Genomic DNA, 5,319 nt, shown 5'->3' on the forward strand with positions numbered 1-5,319 from the left:
TTGAAGAACCCAGGACTTTAAATGATTATATTACCTTTGCCACTCGGATGGACAATCGTATAAGAGAAAGAAAGCGTTCTAGAAGAGAACAGTTTGTTCATAGAACCCGTCCATCAGTCCCATCACAATCAACAGATGAGTGTAAATTCCTCTGAACCTGAACCCATGCAGTTGGGGCGCATCCGGTTAACTCTGGAAGAAAAACAGCGCCGCAGGCAGTCAAACCAGTGCTTATATTGTGGTTCTCCAGATCACTTTGTGATAGCTTGTCCAGTTCAGCCAAAAGAGAAGGTCCGCCACCTTTAAAGGGGGAGATGGGGGACCAAAAAATTAACAACAAAAAAACCCTAGATTGATGTAACCCGGGTGTAAATTTTAACTTCCATTTCCTCATTCTCCAATTTTTCCACTCTTTAGGCCCTTTATCTCTCAAATCTCGCGATAGTTTTAATATAATGTCAGCAATTCCCGCGAGACTACTACACAGCCAATCGCTGTTGAGTGTCAGGGTCACATGTACCACCGCAGCCTATCTGCTGGGTATATTAGCTGGAGCAGAGAAGTATGAAAGATTAAGACGCGTTGGGAGGAGCGGAGCTGTATGAGCCAACTACTGTGAGCCGAGAGGAGATGAGATGAGATGAAAAAAACCCGGTTGTGTGAGATATAAACTGAGGAATTGGTGAGTGTTTCTGTGTGTGACTTAGCGATAGCTCATTGATGTCACTGTTTGTTGGTGTAGCTGCTAAACTACTGACTATGTAAATCCAGACGCCCATACTAGTTTGAATAACCCATTTGGTGGACAATAAAGTCCCTTGAATAATTATTGAGCACTTGTTTAGATTTGTTTTTTTTTTTTACATTTCATGTCAACTAATTTATATTGTGCATATTTATTGGATTTTTCTTCATGAATGTAATTTATATTGAACTTTATATTTATTGAATATGCATATTGACTGAAAATGATTGAAATTATTTATAGTGCAAAGAGTGCCATTAATTGAATTTGTGTGTACACTAGAATGTTTTGATTTTCTATATATAATATATATATATATATATATATATTGGAAAAATTGTCTTTATATTATTATTTAGGCCAGGTTTTGATGGCGAGCTGAAGATCCAGGCCTAGAGCCTAAGATCGATTGCACTTTTGGTGCATGAAGACCTCTGATTCTCCTGCCAGGCTGGTAGGAGGCTCCTTGCAGCCAGCGAACAATTTGTCCCCACTCTGATCTGACTTATGTAAGTCTATGACCTGCATGGCACCAAGCCCTTTATAATTAACTTGTGTGGGACCTCTAACCAACCCCATCTTGGGGTGGATGAACTGAAGAGTGTGGGTCTATCAATTAAGGAACTGTGGGATTGATTGATTAATTTTCTTTTTCTTTTGCGCATTTTCTATGGCCATTCGGATGTTTTCATTGATGTTGTAAATATGTATATCATTTTTCTCACTATAAATACAAGGCACTTGCAACTGCAAACTTCTAGTCTGTCTGCTCCTTCATGAGTCGTATCTATCTTCTGAGAAAAACTAGCCCATTGACCTTATTGGTCACCATCCATTTAATTGACTTAAAATATAGTATCTTTACAGATATGCTACATTGACCTTGTCAGCAACCCTCCTACTCAATCAAGATCAGTTAAATCTTTCTGCTCTCATAGACTCTGGGTGTGAACAAAACTTAATTGACCTGTCACTAGTACAACAAGCTGAAATAGCTGTAGAACCCCTGGATCCACCCCATCAAGACCTTGCTCTTGATGGGAAAACCCTCCACCAAGTAACTCATCGCATTTTACCTGTAGGGCTAATCATTTCTGGAAATCACCGTGAAAAAATTACTTTTTTGGTCTTCCCCATTTCTCAAAGTTCATTGGTATTAGGTTTTCCCTGGTTATACAAACACAACCCCCATCTAAACTTGTCTGAGGGTCGGATCGAAGCCTGGCCCACTCATTATCTATCTGTTTATTTACAGCCAGCCGCCCCTTCCATTTCCACTCCGGTCGATTCAGAGGAGACCGAGCCATCAGATTTGTCACAAGTTCCTGAGGAATATCTGGACTTAAAACAAGTATTCAGTAAATCTAAAGACACATCACTTCCACCCCATCGCCCGTATGACTGTGCTATTGACCTTCCTGGGGCACCACTTCCGTCAAGCCGTCTTTACAATATTTCATGTCCAGCAAGGCAAACAATGAACAAATACATCTCTGAGTCTCTTGCTGCAGGAATCATCTGTCAGTCATCCTCTCAGTTAGGGGCAGGATTTTTCTTCATAAGTAAGAAAGATGGTTCTCTTTGTCCATGTATTGATCACAGAGGACTAAATCAGATCACAGTGAAAAATAAATATCCTCTACCTCTGTTGTCTTCGGCATTTGAACCAGTCCAAGATGCTAAAATATTCACAAAACTAGATCTCCGCAATGCCTACCATCTGGTCCGGATACGTCACGGAGGTGAATGGAAGACAGCATTTAAGACCCCACTTAACCATTTCAAGTACCTGGTGATGCCATTTGGGCTCAGCAATGCTCCAGCAGTTTTCCAAGCCTTGGTGAACGACATGTTAAGAGATTTCTTAAACATATTTGTTTTTGTGTATCTTGATGACATCCTAATTTATTCTAAGAACATCACTGTACACCAACGTCATGTCTGCCTAGTACTTCAACGCCTTCTACAAACTCTTCGTTAAAGCAGAAAAATGCAAGTTCCATAAACCATCTGTCACCTTTTTCTTGGCTTCATATTGGACGGTGGGCAGGTTCGCTCTGATCCAGAAAAAATAAAGGCAGTACTCGAATGGCCCACTCTGGATTCACGCAAAAAGGTTATCCCAGGCACCCATTCTAGTTCATTCTGATTCCACTAAACAGTTCACCTTAGAAGTGGACGCTTCAGACACTGGAGTAGGGGCAGTATTATCACAATGTTCTGATTTGGTTGGCAAGCTTCACCCATGTGCTTTTTTTTCCCGCAGACTGTCCCAAGCTGAGCGTAACTATGATGTTGGGGACCGTGAACTCCTAGCCTTTAAGCTGGCCTTGGAAGAGTGGTGCCGGTGGCTGGAGGGTGCAGTTCACCCGGTGCTAGTATGGACTGACCATGAAAACCTTGCTTATATTCAATCAGCCAAATGTTTAAATTCCCATCAAGCTCGCTGGTCTATGTTCTTCTCCCGGTTTAACCTATCTATTTCATACATACCCGGAGATAAGAATGTGAAGCCCAATGCATTGTCTCGTCAGTATTCACCAGACGACTCAGGTAAACAACCAACCACTATACTTCCCCCCAGTTGCATAGTTGGTTCCCTTACTTGGTAGGTTGAGAGTATTGTCACCCAAGCCCTACAATCTGAACCTGACCCCGGTACCGGTCCACCCAACCGCACCTATGTCCCCTCAGCAGTCCGTTCAAAACTCATCCACTGGTTTCACTTAAAGCTTTCAGCCCATCCTGCACTAGTCAAACCATAGCCCTCATCTCACGAAGGTTTTGGTGGCCATCCATACATAAGGAGTATTAAGGAGTATGTCAAAGTTTGTCATGTTTGTGCCCACAATAAATCCAATAACCAACCCCCAGCAGGTTTGCTCCAACCTCTCAGCATCCCTAAAAGACCTTTGTCCCACATCGCTTTGGATTTTGTCACCGGCCTTCCGAGTTCTCAAGGTATGACTTCCATGCTAACCATCCTGTCACCTTGTGCCTCTCAAAAAACTCCATTCGGCGCTCCAAATGGCCCAGCTGTTGTTCAAGCACTGTTAGTCTGCACGGCATATCTCAAGAAATCCTCTCAGATTGTGGCCCACAGTTTACTTCACAAGTGTGGAAACACTTTTGTGCAGCACTCGATGCCAAGGTGTCACTTACGTCAGGTTATCACCCACAATCCAATGGTCAAACTGAACGGATGAATCAAGAACTTGAATCAACCCTCAAATGCCTTACATCAGTCAACCCTTCAGATTGGAACAAATACTTACCCTGGGTCGAATATGCTCACAATTCTCACATCTCTTCCACTGGATTTTCACCTTTTGAAATCTCTCTAGGTTACCAGCCCCCCTTATTTCCAGCCGACGAAAAGGACATTGCAGTCACCTCAGTTAATCATCACATCTGCCGTTGTAAACAGGTCTGTCAATCAACTATCTGAGCTCTCTACTGCACCCCCCTTCAGAACAAGGTATTTGCAGACAGAAAACGTTCACCAGCCCCTCAGTATTTACCTGGACAGAAGGTTTGGCTTTCCTCCAAACACATCCCCTTGAAATCCATGTCTCGAAAATTATCACCCAGATACCTAGGTCCTTATCAGATTGAGTCCATAGTCAAACCCACTTCAGTCCACCTCCGTCTTCCTGCCAGCCTCCGCATTCATTCTACTTTTCATGTCTCCCAATTAAAACCTGTCTTCACCAGCACTTTGTGCCCTCGGCCGAACCCCCTCCACCTGCCCGGGACTTCCAGGAACAACCCTAACCCTAACCCTAACCCTAACCCTAACCCTAACCCTAACCCTTCCAGGAACATCATCTGGCTACACGGTCCGACGGATCGTGGACTCCAGTCGGCGGGGTAGGGGCTGGCAATACCTTGTGAATTGGGAGGGCTATGGTCCGGAGGACCATACTTGGGTCCCCAAGTCATTCATTTGTGACCCTTCCTTGATCTCGGATTATCTTGCTTCTCTGCCATCTTCCTCTTCTCGGCCGCAAGGAGGCGACTTTTGGGGGGGGATGATGTCGGAGTCTGGGAGTTTTTCATGTGTTGTTTTTTACCTGCTGTTAACACTTACTCACCACACGCCACTAAGATCACCCTCCACCAATTGTTCACTGAAGACTCACCAGGTAAATTCATCTCAGGTTTTATTGATATGGATATCCACTGTCTATACTCACCAAAGCCTCTGCAGAAGTACTCACCGTGATCCTGGACAATTCACCTGTTCCGCAGCAGCATCTGTTCAGTCCTCCAAGGCTCCGCATCATTCCTCCATGCCAACCTCTATTCATCAAAACAGTAAGCTCAGATCTTGATCCATTTCCCAGTACCCCATTTGTCTCCAGTGAACTTACCTGTCATGTCCTCCTTTCCCATACAGTGCTGTGCCTCCAGTCCCCTGTCAAATAAACTTGTTTAACTTTTCTCCTGCCTCCTGAGTGTCATTCTGCATGTGGGTCAAATCTGTGAAGAAAACTATGACACTCTACTTCAGTGTGAACATCTCTGAGAAGCAGCTCCTGGTGACATGAGGGTAGCATGTAAATAAAACCAGA

The 5,319-nt window shown here is 43.8% G+C and overlaps 1 long non-coding RNA gene across 2 annotated transcripts; it reads left to right on the top strand.

Moving 5' to 3' along the window:
• The first annotated feature begins 578 nt into the window (after window positions 1–578).
• On the top strand, window positions 579–4,501 carry LOC124869040. 2 transcript variants are annotated; one of them, XR_007038464.1, is made up of 3 exons: window positions 579–682; window positions 1,105–1,254; window positions 3,012–4,501. It is a non-coding gene; the product is annotated as an uncharacterized LOC124869040 (long non-coding RNA). The 2 variants fall into 2 exon arrangements; XR_007038465.1 differs by lacking the exon at window positions 3,012–4,501 and adding an exon at window positions 2,001–2,525.
• Window positions 4,502–5,319: the final 818 nt, after the last annotated feature.

This window comes from Girardinichthys multiradiatus, chromosome 5 (genome assembly GCF_021462225.1).
Source record: "Girardinichthys multiradiatus isolate DD_20200921_A chromosome 5, DD_fGirMul_XY1, whole genome shotgun sequence".
Lineage (NCBI taxonomy): Eukaryota > Metazoa > Chordata > Actinopteri > Cyprinodontiformes > Goodeidae > Girardinichthys > Girardinichthys multiradiatus.